This window comes from Astatotilapia calliptera, chromosome 13 (assembly GCF_964374335.1).
Source record: "Astatotilapia calliptera chromosome 13, fAstCal68.1, whole genome shotgun sequence".
NCBI classification, from domain to species: domain Eukaryota; kingdom Metazoa; phylum Chordata; class Actinopteri; order Cichliformes; family Cichlidae; genus Astatotilapia; species Astatotilapia calliptera.
Window position 1 is genome coordinate 25974139 of NC_137434.1, and position 16531 is coordinate 25990669.

The 16531-nt window shown below is 39.0% G+C and overlaps 1 protein-coding gene across 2 annotated transcripts in view; it reads left to right on the forward strand.

Annotated features, from left to right (window-relative positions):
- Nucleotides 1-87: 87 nt before the first annotated feature.
- The window catches only part of wdpcp (WD repeat containing planar cell polarity effector), an 84253-nt gene continuing 67809 nt past the window's right edge, over nt 88-16531 (forward strand). Inside the window, exon 1 of one of the 2 annotated variants that reach the window (XM_026189711.2) lies at nt 88-360. The gene's annotated coding sequence lies outside the window, so the exon portion shown is untranslated. The remainder of the gene's footprint in view (nt 361-16531) is intronic. The other variant, XM_026189712.2, reaches the window with a different exon arrangement.

The following is a 16531-nucleotide window of genomic DNA, read 5'->3' on the forward strand; positions in this document are numbered from 1 at the left end:
GATATCGATATTTACTGTGCTAGCTGGTTAGCATAGCCTTGGAAGATTCGCTTACCGTTGCTTAGCGACCTTGCTAGTAGCGTGAGTGCAGTTTGTCATTAGCTTAGCAAACAGATGCACAGACAAACAGATGGTGCATTTAATTTGGCAGAGCAGTGAGATGATCAGGTGAGACTATCTTTATATATCGAGGTATAGTACAGTTCGTACAAGTCTACGTTAATGCTAGTTGCTATCTATCTGTAGTGAACAGTCAGTATGAAAGTTTTGTAGTAGCTATTAAGTTTAAGAAAACGCTGAAGTCAATCGGGTGGAGAAAGAACAGACACTGCTGCAGCCCTCGTCAATGAGATAATTGAGGTGAGTTGTTAATAACCTGCTTCTTTCGATATCCCCGTGTCCTTCATGGCGGCGGTGTTATGGACCATTCTACAATTGCAGGATATTTTCTGTTGTCTCACGTGAATTTGAAAACAATTCATGCACAAAATACTAGAACATTTATTTGTTGTGTAAAATTAAACCTGCACTGGGACAAAATGTAAACCTAGTAGTTGAAAAAGTGGTCCCAAAATATTTAAAATGCAAAACAACCTCCCCCCCGCATGTCAACTAACAGTAAAATACTTAAAATACGTTATAAATCTTTTGTTGTTATTGTTTTTCTGTGTTTGTTGACATATTTCTCCTATAATACAGCAATAACTCAGAACAATAATTATCCTCTGCAAATTTTGTCCCACCGTATATGCACAACCCTGATACTGAAACCTATTCAGTCTGGGAAGGGAAAAGACAGAACCGTCCCGAAAAAAGACGAAATGGCACGATTGAGTTGTGTGTTAACAATATGGGTCAACTAAAAGTCAGACCTCTTTGATACATTTAGCATTTTTCCCTTGTAGTATGTTCTGACTAGACTGAGTCAATGCAACCTTGTTACCCGTGTAACCAAAATAAAATTAATTAATTTAGGTTTCCTTCCTTTTATATAACTACATTTATCCTTGACTGTCACAGTGCATTAGGTTCCAGAGCTCACATCTGTCAATTACCTGTTTTGCGCCACTATGTTAAATACATATAAAGCGAAGCATAACAAAGTAATATTTTATTGAGAAAAACATTTCTGTTTACCTGAACATTTTTTTTCTAATCTACAAATTCAAACTCATATATCCATTCTGCATACAAGTGTTTAATCTGTTGCCTTTGTAGTGAATAGTATTTTTAAGATTTCAAAATAAATGCTGAAATTCCTAATAAGGGTTGACTACTGAAAGGTTGGTTAAGATAGATTTTAAGTTGCTTAAATTAACATAAATTAAGTCTTAATTTAATGAGTATTTAGTATGAGGGTGACTATCTTTAATCTAATGGTCAAAGATTTATTGAATAATACTTTTAAAATCAACGTTTCCAGACTGAAGTATTGGCAGCAGGGTTGTGCCAAGCATAGCATACAGTAACTAAAATATCTTATAAAAAGTGTATTTTTGATTTTGAAGTTGGACAGATACATTTTTTTAACAATTTTTTTGTTTTTTTAAATATATAACAGAAATTTATAAAATGAAAGGTTGCATTTTTTTAAGCATAATTTGTTCTTCAGTTGTAGTTGTGCTAACACAATAATCTTAATAGTTCTTTATGTAAATTCTTTTTGTAGTTTTTTGCCTTTAAAGTAATCGTCTGGACCTATCATAGCCAAGGTATGACAGAGTGAAGTATTTTTTAAAGGAAAGTCTTTAAATGTGTCTTTATTTGCCCATTATTGTTAAATTGTGCTTGAATATAAGTTATGATCTGTTTTAAACGAGTCCTCTCCTGTTGTGAGTCTCCTCACCTGTACTTCCTCAGGAAGGGAAGTGTTTCTTTCTGCTATCTTGTTTTAAGTTGATCGGTTGGTTGAACGTGAGCATCAATATTTTATGGCTTCATTACAGGCTCATTACATGACTTGAACAAAAAGCAAATGAGATACTGTTACACCTGAATGGTATCAGACTTACTCCAGACTAAACCGAATACCAATTACATTCACAGCCCCTGTTTTTAGACACTTTGCTAGTAAATGAGTCATCAAAAAATGATATATATATTTAAACTGTTCAGTTCAATTCAGTTTTATTTTTTCCCTAATCGCTTTTTGACGCAATACCAGGTTGGACCTGTTTTACCTTCAGAATTGCCTTAATTCTTGATTTTCTCCATTGGCTGCACATCCATGATGTCATGCTCCCATTCCACACCAATCCAAAAGTGGTGTTTTGGCTTAGATCCAGTCCAAACACCACTGTGTTTTATGAACTACATCTCAAGATTTGATGGCTGTGGAGAACATTTGAGTTAAGTGAACTCACTGTTATGCTCAGGAAACCAGTGTATTCAGAAGTTGGGTACAATGCTCAGGTAGGATGTGGTGTTTACTCAGTGTCCAAGGGCATGTGCAAAGAAAATATTCCCATTATCCCGTAACACCATTAACCCTGGAGCACCCATGGGGTCAGATCCGACCCTATGGGTTCTCCAGGGTTAAAGCACCACCAGCAGCCTGAACTGGTGATATGAAGTGGTTTGTATTTTATTTTCAGCAAGTTCTGATCACACTGTCCAAATGTTGAAACAGAAATTAAGACTCATCAAACCATGCAGTGTTTTACAAACCCTATATTATCCAATTTTGTGATTCTGTAGGAATAAATCACCTTTCTACCGCATTCTGATGCATGGTCTGAACTTCAGGAGATCAGCCATTGTCTATGTCTAAACGGATTGAGTTGTTGCCGTGTGATTAGCGGATTAGATATTTTGGGCAAATGAGAAGTTGAACATGTGTATCTAATAAAGTGACTAGTGAGTGTATATTATTCTGATTGAGGTATTGATAGTTTGAGCACATTTGTTTTGGTTCGTTTTTTGATATTTGGGATTGTTTTGGTTATTTGTAGATAGGAGTAGGCGTATTTGGACGTGTAAGGGATGACAAAGTGGCTTACTGATGTCAAAAGCTTTAGGACATCACAGTTTCCCCCCCTTTTTTTAAATTGAAATTGAAGCAATTCAAGTTAAGTTATCATCTGTCTGTATAATGGCAGTGTGACCACTACACTCGCTGATGTATTATTAAACTAGTGCTGTAGTCTGTGCTGTTGTGAATTGTGAGAAAAGGTAAAGCAACAAAGGATAGACTTTCAGGTCAGGACTTTATCCTAAACCAAGACTAGAAAAACAGTAGGTTTCAAATGATTTCTCCAGACTTAAACTCCATCGAGCTGGTTTGGGAACTGGACAGAAGGTTTTGAGTAAGTAAACTACAGCTGCAACAAAGCACTGGAACAAACACAGCAGGAGTTTTATCCACATTAGAGACAGACTGCAATGAGTAGACGTGTTTGGCTGATGAATGAATGGATAAATTTGTCCAGCACCAATCAATAACATCTCAGATACGTGGACATATTCTTTATCCATACTTCTGTGGCAAAATTGTTTTTATCATCTTATAGGAATTGGAAGTGAAAAGCGATCTTATACTCCTCATACCAATTTACTGTCTTAAAGATACATTTTTGTAATTATTATTCCATTGCAATAATGTTTGATTGCACACAGCTGCAGACTAAAGTTTGCAAAGCTGAAATCTTGCTTGACAGCGGTCTAGCGACTGATGGACAAGGGTCAAAATAATTAATCAAATTACATTCACATATTTTCCTCAGTCCAAAAGTGTCTGTAAAGCCTAAGGCACAAGATTAACCCAAACCACCACCAATTCTCTATCCAAAGCCTAAATCTGCCCCATCTGCTAGTGACAGAGGCCTACACCAATGCTTCTCTTCTCAAAAGGCTCTGAATTTTATAGCCTGATTCATAGCTGTTTGAAGCAGCTGCTGCAACCTGGCAGTGCTCCTCTGAGGTGCAGGAAGATTTTTACCCCTCTGCGTGAAAGGTACTTGTGTCTTTGAATGATATCGGAAAGGGACAAACAGGTTTTCACAGCTTTGTGTAGGGCTGCTGTTTAAACACAATGTCTGCATAGTATTATGTTAGTTTTTTAAGAAGTGAGATATTGTATGGTCTACTTATTTACATATAGTGTTTTTTTTTTTCTTCACTTGCCTCCCATTTTATAACATGAAGGAGTGAGATTTCTGGGGGGGATATATATGCCACTGTACCTGAGATGGAGCCAGGATGCACTGTGCTTTAAGTTAAACCACGAACCCAAAGATGGCAACTTTTCATGGCAACCATATTCCTGTTTGTTAACTGTATAAGCTTTATAAATAAAAGCAAAGCTAATAATGCAAATTTGTTGTGAATTAATAAGTTAATACAAGTATTTTACCTCTCAGTGGATTGATTGATGGATTTCCCCCTCTTACAGATGCCCATTAGAACTCAGAAACGGTTCATTTGATGTATGAAAAACATTAAATCTTGATGGATTCAGGTTGGACTCATTAAAAAGACACAAATATCATTTTCACAAAGTGAAAGTTTTTTGACTGAATATGGTTCATAGTTATAATTAAAAGCATAGTTAAAAGTTTTCGTCAAAATGTGGTATTTGCAGCTGACTTTTAAATCAAAACTCTGAGCATAACCTGCTTCAGTCTAGTCTGTGTCCAGCATAAGTTACCGTATCACTTCTGACCCAATGAAAACTTTGATTTTAAGCCCAATATACCCCGTTAAGCCATTAATATCATGCGTTCCACTCCATACCTCTGTGCGATCAGGTGATTTTAATATTGTTTAATATTAGAGATAATTAATTTTTATGTGAATTAGGTCAAAATCACACTGTTACTGAAATTTGTCAGCATTGCCTTGTTGTATTTCTTTTACCTGCTTGATTTAGAAGTAACTCCATATTTTGCTAACTCAGTGATAATGTTGTTTACAGGATATTCACCTGCCTTTCAGCTAACCTACAGCCTCAAACTTGTTGACCCACTGAAATCATCCAAAATCCCCCAAAAGTTTATAATGACATGCCACGTGACCGTGATGACTGCGCATATTCAGAGGAGTTTGTTGTTGCTGTCACTCCCGTGTTTATTACCATGGCAGTCTCCACAGTCAGGTTGACATGAGGGGATTAGCATACTTTTCTTTGTTAAAAGGAAATCGGAATGAAACCAAGAAAAGCAGCAGCACACATGATAATATCTGGTGCCAGTTTATTTGCAGAGCAGCCTGATGTTCTGTGTTTGTGTGTGTGCGTGTGCGCCAGGTGAAACCGGAGCACCGAAAGAAAAATAGAGGTGTGAAAGTTTCCCCATGCACAAATCCTAAACCACAAAAACACACTCACACATGTGCAGTGTGATCACTCTCAGTGATGTCTAGATTTTATGAACATATATGTCCACACATACAAAGTACATTTCAAAATCTGGATAAGTGCTTGTCAGCATTTCCTTTGTCCACTCGATCACCTCCTCTTTTTTTGTTCCCTCACCTGTTCACCTCCCTCATCTCCACCCGCTCTGTCCTCTTCTACTTTATCTCCCCTTATTCTGCTCCTCCACTTGTCCCCGCATAGTACACCTGAGTGACCCTGTTACATGGGAGGCTGATAGCCAGCACACCCACCGGCCTCTATATCACCCTCTTATCTGCGCTGCTAGACCAAATAGCCCTCACAGTGAACCGCCAGACACCATGAGATAGTGGGCTGCATTCACACGAGTGCACATGCACACATACGCAGCAGATAACTACATCACTGTCACTGTTATCTCTCATCATATTCAATTTCTGTATCCTCGTGCCATCACCTTGCTTACTTGTTGGCATATCTGTCTCCGCAGTGTCATGTCTCTGTCTTAGATTAATTGATGAAGCTTTAGATCAGATGCAGCAGATGATGTTTGTTCCATTATTTATCTACACACTGTAATGCATGCAGGTGCTGTGTTGTTTGAACTTGTGTGGCCCCATCCTGTTGGGATATTATTTGCAGTAACCATAATAATTCACTAGATGTCAGTATATGGCTACAGTTTACCTGTAAGTCATAGATGACTCTTCACGCAGCACTTGGAAAAAGCTGCTGATGGATTTGTATTGAAGACTATCCAAAAGCACTTGTTGCTGCAGCAGGCTGGCAGCAGAATGGGAACAGCTGTCAGTTTTACTGGAATTTGACATGAAAAGGGATTCAGACCTTTTTTAATCTAGACCCACGCCGTAACACGGCACTGCTCAGTTGTCTTAAACATGAAAACCATTTTTGCAACAGTGCATTGTCTAAACCTATTCCAAAAAATATACAAGGAAAGTTTAGGAAAGTTAGCAGTCACGTGTGCTTTAAGCAAGAAGGTGTGGATTAAAAAAAAAAATCGTGGGGTCAGTTTGCACAACATACACATACCAATTATACACAATTATATACACAAATTATACAAGACACATTCAATGCATCATTTAAACCCATATGATGAAATACAATTTAAAATGTGAAGTAAAACAAGTAAGGACAATTAAGAAAAAAAGTGAAAATGGCAATTATTTAATGATATACTGGGGTTGTTAGCACTGTATAAGAAGAGCATACGTTTGTGAAAAGGGGTACATGGAAATGGTGTTAGTGAGGTAGATTACCTAATGTAGAATGTATTACCTAATGTCTAAGCAAGGATTGTGGGACATAAAATATTAAAAGTCTGGTAACATTGCACATAAAGGCAAACAGAGAGAGACAAATGGTTAAAAAGAAGCTGGGTAAAGGTCATGTGTGAATGCTCGAATTCTACACCCAGATTTGTTCTCAACTTTTTTTTTTTTTTAAATTGTGTAGTTTTTACTAAAAGTTCAACCTAACATTCCACATACGATTTATGCTTTAGCTTTAAAAGTAAAAAAAACAACAACAGTCTTTTGTTTTGTGATAAATAAAATAGAGTGGATCAGATCTTCTGAATCACTGATAATTAACGTTCTTCCCCTGACCCCACTGATTTTAATCTTTTATTTACAATAAAAAAATTATCCTAATTGAATTTTAATTAAATGGTCGTAAATATAATAGTACCAGCAAATTTTTTAATTCCCCTACACAAAAATCATTTATGTTAACTTCATATTTCCCTCCCATTATCTGCACCTGAACTGCTGTAGGTCCGGGCCTATATATTTTCAAATAAAAGCTAAATCGGTGTGTAAAAACATTTGATTTATGTGAAATTAATACAAAACAAATATTTAGAAACCCCCCTCCCAACTTTAAAGATTTGGTGCACTTGCAAAACTAATATGAGATGTAGAGGAAATGTCACCATACTAAACTACATGTTTGGTATAAGTAAACATGTATGTTCAGGTTTGGGTTACTTTATTTGTTCCCTTTAGATTTGGTCTGCAGTCATCCATCCTCACATATGCGCTCCCAAAAACAAAAATGATCATAATTTTGGGCTTCATCTAACCCACAAAGTAACATCTATAATTTTCTAATTTGTGTGTTTGAGGTGTTGTTCTGAGGTTCTTAAATCTTGCCCTGACAAATGTCAGTTCTTGCATAATTTAGACTAAAACTTAAAAAAAACCCTGAGCTATAGCTAAACATTTTCTAACTAAACTGAAATGGGCAAAACAGCTTTAAGTGGAAACTTACAGAAAGGTCTGACTTGAAAACAAAACTAATCAAAAATACAAGACTGTCATAACTTTGCTTACCTATGTACTGATATTTCTTGAGCTGGTTGCTTTCACTGTCTGTGATTGAAACCTGAGAAGCACTCTGATTATGTTGGCATGCTGTGAAAATGATGATGGTGATGATGATGATGATGATGATGATGATGATGATATAAAAAAACAACAACTAAGCCCTCAATCAATAAGAACACAGACCTCTGCAAACACACTAACGTAACTTTTTGGCACTGATGCAGAACTATTCAATTAAATCTCATAATGTACACACACCGAGCCATCCTCAGAGGTGTGTTTCTTCCTGTGAGCAAGCCTCACTCACACTCTGCCAATCTCCCTTCCTCTTTCTCCCAGAGGTGTTTGCATAAGGAAATGGTCCGTGAAATGGGTTTGATGGAATCAAACTCTATATTAAGACAAATACATATTTCACAGCAATTGATGGACTGATTGATGGGGCTCTGTCTTCATTTCCTCAGAGAAGATCTTTATCAGAAACAGTAATATGAAGGATCATGGCTCGGCTTGTTTCGGAGGGGAGAGTTGTTCACTTGTCGTGTTATGACTTTGAATGATTCTTGCTAGAAGTGTCTGTAGGTGTATTTATGTGCTTCCAGAGCACCTTTTCTCTTTACCATGCCCACAAGGGGGCACTAAACTGCCACATGTTGTGCATTGGGTCCTCACTGAAAACTTATTCCCTGTTCTCTCTGCTGTTGACGGCAACCAACGCATGGAAAACTCACTGAAGGATGACCAGAAATGCTGCAGCAACAATATCCTGGACCCACAGCCAGTTGACGTGGTGGCAAGCTCGCACAGGAGAGGACAGAGTGGAATGTGGTTCACATTTGTTTTTATCAATGCAACTGTTGTTTTAGCATAACAAGTCTGGCTCACAAACCCCCCTCTGACCCACCCCAGCAAGCCCACTCGCACCACCTTTCATTAACTTCAAAATCCAAATCCATCCAACTGGACCAGCGATGGCAACTTGCTGCCGATGCTGGCGGTCACACCCCTCTGCACAGCCATAATGGGCCGTGGCACAATTGGGGGCCACGTAACCGACAGCATTCCAGGTCCTTCCAAGAGGCCAGTTGCCTGCAGGTTACCAGCAACACCGCCTGTCCCTGTTTGTCTGCTCTTTCTAAAAGGAAAGAATGTTTTCCCCCACAACATGGCTGTGTGGGGATTAAGGCCCATTCTGAGTGGCCCCGGGTCGTGCAGCAGATGTTAGCCAGGATAGCACTCGTTGCCGTGCCGACAGTGAGCCGGCGGGATCGTCCCACCCAGACGACGTTAAGCCTATGGGCATGCATGGGAGAGAAGGGGGTGAAGGGAAGGTTCTGTCACACATTATAGAGAATGGCGTTGGGAAACTTGTTTCCACAGTCACATGATTCATCTGCACTGTTTCACATACAGTGTAGAAAAATATTGGCACTCCTCAAAGAGCTTTTGATCTTCCCCTTAAGGAAAATCACAAGTAAAGCGAAAAAAATATTGTTTATTCTGTTAAATAATTATTTTAAATAGGATTGTATTTACTCAGTCTGGTTTTAAGTTGATTGGACAGCGAATGACTAATTTCACTTTCCACCAATCACAGTTGTGACTTCACCTGTAAAGCAAACTGGCTGAAGCAAATCTATTAGGTTTTTATATGCCACAGGAAGTCCATGACATTGGATGACTTCAAATGATGAAAGGTAAAATTACTGGTAGTGACACAAAGTGGAGGCGAAGTAGTAGTAGTAGTAGTAGTAGTAGTAGTATAGTATAATTATTTTACCAATCATGGGTACGTATATAGCCTTTCTTTAGCCTGGCACGCATAAAGCTGAAAAGTTGTGGATGGCAAGGTTTGTGTTTTGGATGCTTTTGAGTGACATGGAACATCTAGACCATAAGTGTCAAACTCTGGCCCAGCCTAATTATATTTGGCCTGCAAAGCCATACCAAATTACTATTAGAACTGGCCTACTGGTATTATACAGCTAATATATATATTGTTTAGTGTTAAGCTTTGCTTGTTCCATATTCAGTTTTTCAGCAACACTTGTTTGAGTCCATAAGAAAAGATTCATTCTTATATCTGGAGGAAGATTTTTTTCCAATAAATATTAATGTTAGCCCACGACTTTGTTCCAGTTTTGCATTTTGGCCCACTGTGTATTTGAGTTTGACACCCCTGATCTAGACAATAATTTAGCTGCTTAGTGAGTGGGTATTATATTATAGGTGTCTACCAGGAGCATGATGGCAAATACTTAAATTGTACTTATGCAAATAATAATGGCCCTGTAGTTAAAAGTCCAACTTGTTAAAGACTGTTAAAGGAGTTGAGACTTAAGGCTTTTGCTAGTGTTCTTTTTAACTTACCCACATAATGATGAGCAATTACTAAATGTACAGATGGCATTATAGGTAATGGAAACATGAAGTTTTTGGGGGGGGGGGGGGTTTAAAACAGGATGAAAAAATGGTTGACAGTCAGCTGTAGCTATTCAACTAATTGTGGTAAACTTTGAATTGTAGGTGTGTCAAAGTTTGTATAGCTGTTTGATGTGAAAGATGAGCTGTTTTCTTGAAGTCAGACAGGGCTAACTGCAGGGTGAATGTGTTTAACACGGGGCCCTGTTCAGCCCCTGTGCTACTCTTAACTGTCAAGCTCAATGGAAACAGGATACAGGGCCTGACAAGACATGACTTGACCCAACGATCCTGCATGTACAACAGAAATGAGTGCTGTAAAATTTCCCTTTATATAAAAGCTCCCAGGCCTCAGGTAGAGGACCTGAGCTTGAAGTATAACTGAACCTGTAAGACTCCATGTGTGTGTCAAAGGGAAGTAAAGATAGGTCATGAGTCTAAAAGAACACAACACTGAAATGTGTGTGCGTGCGCACGCGTGTGTGTGCATGTGTGTCATGGGGTGCAGGCCATGCCATTCAGTCCCATAATGACTGTACTCTTGGAGGAGTGTTGGGCAGGACAGTGCTGTTTTTACGCATGGCTGGATGCTTGGGCTCTCAGACAGATGGAGAATAGCCAAGTGTGTGTGTGTGTGTGTGTGTGTGTGTGTGTGTGTGTGTGTGTGTGTGTGTGTGTGTGTGTGTGTGTGTGTGTGTGTGTGTGTGTGTGTGTGTGTGTGCACTGTTGTCTTATTTTGTACTCTGATTTTAAACCTCCTCACCAGTTTCACTGACCTCTTTACTGCAGGCAGCAAATTATCAGACTCTGTAATGATGGAAAGCTGAAAATGCGTCAGAAAACCGTAGAGATACAAAGGCCAAACTTTACCTGGGGTTTTTGTTTATTATACAAACCCTTTGTAACCAAGGTAATGGCTTTTATGCGTATGCATAAATGCATGCAGTTTTTGGAGATTTTAACATTTCGTCTAGCAGATAATGGTGAACAGGTATAGAAAGAAATTAAGAAACTGGTTTCCACTTAGGGCTGCTCGATTATGGTCTAAATAATCCTTACTGATTAGATTCATTAGATTGAATAGATTCATATCAAAAACATTATATTGCTTGACAGGGGATGGGCACTTTCACCAGAGATGCTTGCCTGGAAAAGAACCAAAGATAGCACCCCACCCCTAACTGCTTGGAAGTGACTGCAGATAGCTGGCAGACCTTTAGCGTTACCTGCTGCAGTTTTCACTTTGTCTCATTTCTGTTTATTGTTCTTGACTTTTTGACAGCTATACTCTGCTTTGGCTTTGCATGTTTCTTATGTTTGCACAGTAGCAACTAATGTTGAAGTTCCACAACACCTGGTAGTTTGTAGTATTCTTCTATTATTTTTGTTTTTCTGTTGACGCCAGAGCATTAGATTCTATTGGGCACCTTTAAAGTCAAGGCAAACTGTACTATATATAGTCTAAGAAAAAAGCTAGGTAGCATGGTCATTTAAAAAGTAACCTAGTTACTCTTTATATATTCAGAAATATTTGGTTAAAAAGTTATTCTTTTTTCATTTGTAGTTTTTATGAAATTGTTAAGTTTGATTAACCACTCAAGTGATATTCCTGTTACCTAAACAACAGCAAGAAATCCACTGATGAGGACCTATACTTTTCCTACTGCTGTTTCATATTTATATTAGTACTGTGTTGATTTGTTGGCCTTCGTGACTTCGGTCATACCATTATGCCAAGATTTTATAGTTAAACTTCACAGGCAATTTGTTTTCCTTTACCAAATACTTGGTAAATATGATTTTAACACCATCTTTGACTAAATTCCTTCAGAATCTATGAATTGGACAAGCTGAATAAAGTTTGATTATTACAGCTGCTGTCATAGAATTGGTTTTAATCTGTAGATTATGTTCATTGCAGTCTCCACATAGACCCTGCAGTGATGCTCATGACAGACAACTGCCAGCTAAAGAGAAGAAGAGTTGGGAGTCGATGCGAGAAAGGATTTTATTTCCTCTTCTAAGTTGACGGCAGCGGTGGGAGAACAGAGATAGGACACCAGTGTCCATCTCTGAGGTCACAGCAAAGAGAACAAACCTCTTGCTCTGAGTGTCATCGACGTCCGACCGCTCTGCGCCATGTCAACCTGTCAGAAAGACAGATGGACAGAGGGAGGCACTGCCTGCTGAGAGGTGTCCAAGGTGTCATGGCCTCGTCTGGGAGGTGACAGACAGCGTGTGTGTGAGTGTGTGACGGCGAAATAAGACCGCTGAGAAGTCTAGGGGACGTTCATTGTGACCTTTCATTTTGCCTCGGTCTATCTCTCTCAGTGCTTCTGACAACAACCTTAAAAGGCCCTGGTCTTCCTGAGACCTTGACAGGTGTGTATGTGTGTACCTGAGTGCGCATATGTGGTTAAGTACACAACAGGGAAGTTTCAGCTAAGGTCAATGTTTTCTGGATGTGCGCACAGACTCATAAACAAAGCTAACGCCTTTCTTGGTCTTGAAACTTTGCAAAGGTGCATTATACATCGACCATTCAAATCAAAAACTAGTTTCTCTGTATTGAAATTGGTTTGTGCTTACTGGTATTACGGTGCTTACACCTGCGTGTGAGAAGAAAAAGTAGTTAAGTGGCCAATCACTTTTAATTAGTGGATGTACACTTGTTAACGCAAATATCTAGTCAGCCAATTAGATGACGACAAGTCTGTGCATTTAGGCACATGGACGCGGTCTTTTAAAGTTTAAAGTGAGCATGAGAATGAAGAAGACAGGTGACTGAAGTGACTTTGAGTGGTTGTTGGTGCCAGATGGAAAATGTTATGATGTCGGGGATCATTTCTTGGCACTCTTTAATGTTCACAGCATACCTGAGTATTGTTGCTGACCATGTCCATCCCTTTATGACCACAGGGTACCCAACTTTTTTTGTTTGTTTTTTAACATGATAATAAGTTAACTAGTCCCCAAAAGCCTCCACAGCCACCCAATCTCTGTAACAACAGAGCACCTTTGGGTAGACAGGGAGGACTGACATCATAGATGTGCAGCCAACAGATCTGCAGCAGCTGGTGATATTATCATGTCAATATGGAGCAAAATAATTTCTACAGTAGTGTAGTTGTGGCAATCACTATGAAGTGCACATTGTACTGGTTACCAGCATTGCTGTCGGCTTTATGTTAATACTTAAGAACTTAATATTTAAGCAAGAATGATCTTCTGTGTCCTGATTATGAGAGGGATTTGCATCTATGTGCAGGAGTGTACTTTTTATTATTAACTGATAATTTTGGGCAGGTAATTTGCTTCATAAATGAATGAAAAAGTAAGACACTTTTTCATGTTTGAGCTGCATGTTTTGTGTTTTTATGAATGTGTCTGTGCACATTTAGTGTATGTGTGTGTGTGTGTGTTTGTGTGTTTGCTGTTTATGGTCAGAAGGTGAGGGGCAAACAACGGGGCACCAGACAGCTTTAAAAGAAGAAAATCCAACAACATAAACAAAACCACGGTCAGTGTGACATGCGTCACCTTCTCTGTGACAGGGGACAGACACCAGAGAGGCTCCTAGTCCCCGAGAATCTCTTTGAAGCCGAGCAATTGTGCCGGTGGTTTGGAAGTATTGCCTTTCCTGGCCTTAGGTGTTGCTTTAGGGCAGAACACTCAGCTTTTAGTGAAACACTTGCCTGGATTAGAACTATTAGCTGAACAGGAATGAAAGACCACCACCATCAAGTTTTTTTTAATCCTGGCTAAATGTAGAAATTTTTGCTTGTTCAAACATTTTATTGGCTTCAAGGTGGAAGTCTCACTCTCTTTTGCTGGGAGACCACATTTTCTGCCCAATCAGTTGCACATTTTCCACCAAACATCTCTTTCTCTCTGTCTCTCATCACCACTCTTAGTCATTACTGGTACTTGTTTGTGTTTCTGCTCCAGGCGTTGGGTAAATACCTCTGCTGGAAAAAAGGTTTTCCCCTCATTCCCACCTTCCTCCCTCCATTACCTCCTCTAATGATGTTTACGCGTGTGCTTAGAAGAGCCTCCACACATCTTTCTGTCTCCCCGTTCTTGTCCTTTCCCTCCTTTTCTTGTACTTACACACAAAAGCACAGGCACACAGAGAGTCCGAAAGATTGTGTAAGGAGAAAGATTTTGTCTGTATTTTATTTTTGTTTATATTATTTAACAGTCTCTCAATCTTTTGCAAATCATAACAAAAAAGAAAAGGGAGGATGAAATATAAATCAAAAAACAAATATTTTCAAATGCCTATAAAAATAGATGTGCACATGAGGAAACAGCTGATAAAGACAAGAAAAAAAAACATGTCCTCTTTGGCTTCGAAATTAGAAATGCATACCTTGTGAAATAATTGCTTAGTGGCCACTTATGTAAAAGTCGTTGTAACATGTCTTAAAAAAAATTTATTAAAGAAATCTATAGTTGGCAGATTAGGGCCTCCACAAACAGAAATGTAAATCTTGAGTTGTAGATCTCATAAGACTCCTAAGTGGCTGATATTCATGTCCCATGCAAAGATGCCTTTTTCTCTCCACCTTAACTTGTCATATCACAAGATGTGGCATTTTCCTTTGCTATCTTTTATGTTGTTAAAATAGAAGTGAAGATCATGGGACCACTAACCCTCATAACTTCCTAAAAACAGTTTTCATCACTCAGATTTTTCTCCTGTGGTTGTATTTTATCTGGCTATTCTCAAGTGTTGATACGGAGAGGTTCAAAGCCCTTGAAGGTAAAATTCTTTAATGCCAAAGATGACAGTTGGATGATGCGAGTCATTTCCCCCAAAAAGCCTGTTATGAAAGCAAAAAGGTTTCATAACAGCCCAGCCAAGAAATATCATACTCCATACTGCTCGTTATTTAAGGCTCTGTTTGCACATGGTAAGCCTCATTTATAGTTCCTAACACAGAGTTAACAGTGTTTTTTTTCCCCTTTTTTCCACTGACTAATATACTTAATTTTTTTTATTCTGTTTTTGTATATTTGTGTGCGTCTCCACTTTGTTTCCCTCTGAACTTTTCAACTCCTCACCTCACCTCCTCACGCCCTCCAAACCTGAACTAGTGCTTCAAGCGATCACCTGGTTTCTTCTGCGCACAACAGTAGACATGTGCTTCTAGACACAAACCCTCTTGACAGTGTCGTTGCCCAGAGGTCATGTAATGATTCGTTTTCCAAAAAATGGACAGATATTCGGATTCATGCAGAGCTACTGTACCTGCCGCCTGTTTTGAATAGTATTACCTTTGCATCATTTTGTTCCAGCTGTCCATCACTTCTATTCTTCTTCTGCTGACAGTTCAATGGACTCCTGTGGGACTCTGTATAAAAGGTTTCCAGCCTGCTGCCTGGCGCCACTTTGCCCACTCTCTGCTCTTCTCTGTCAAACCGTCTTTCTTGTAATGGGACAGCTGAGAACATACACTGTACTTGTGGTTGTTGGTGCATGGTTAAGTACATACATTCGCCACAAGGCTTCACACCCTTCACTTTGTCCCCTCTTTATCTCCCCTCAGTGGGTGGAGTTCTGTAATGCCTTAGGTCTTTAATGAAACCTCAGAACTAGAGTGTTTGAAAGACTGGTAGGACAGATATGCTGACAAGAATATGACTAGAGCCCTGGGGCCCAACAGTAACAACTAAAGGCTATAATATTTATTACGCCACCATATAAGTTATAAAAGATGGATGTAGCCACCATGGAGGTATCAGTTGGTTAGTAAAGTGTTTTATGACTATTCAGAGGTGGGGCTCTGAGGCTTTTAAGGTAGCAGTGATTAAACCTTAACTATGGAACTTGGCTCCATTATTAAGTGTTTTACTTAACTGAACTGAAATAAAAAAGGTAGTTAAGAAATTGGTCTACAATTAGCTATGAAACCAGGTCTAAGTTCAGATTTGGGAGACAGACACTGTCTCTACTTTTAAGATTAGGCTTAAAGCTTTCCTTTCTGATAAAGCTTATAGTTAGGGCAGGATCAGGTGACTGAACCCTCTCTGGATTATGCTCGGATAGGTTTAGCTGCTGTGTGGCTTCCCATGATGTACTGAGCATTTCTTCTTCAGTCACCTTTTTCACTCACTATCTGTTTACATACCATTCTGCTTTTAATTATTACTTATTATTAAACTCTATTTCTTCCATAGTCAGTTTTTGTCCTTTCTCTCTCTGCTCTCCTCTCTTTCCTCTCACCCATAACTAGTCAGCCTACTGTCACCTCGTGCATACTCATGGAGAAATAAATATTATGCCTGTTTTTAGACTGTATAGACCAGGGGTGGCAAACTCCAGGCCTCGAGAGCCGATGTCCTGCAGGTTTTAGATAACACCCTGGGTAAACACACCTGAGTCAAATGATTAGTTCATAACCGGGCTCCTGGAGAACTACAA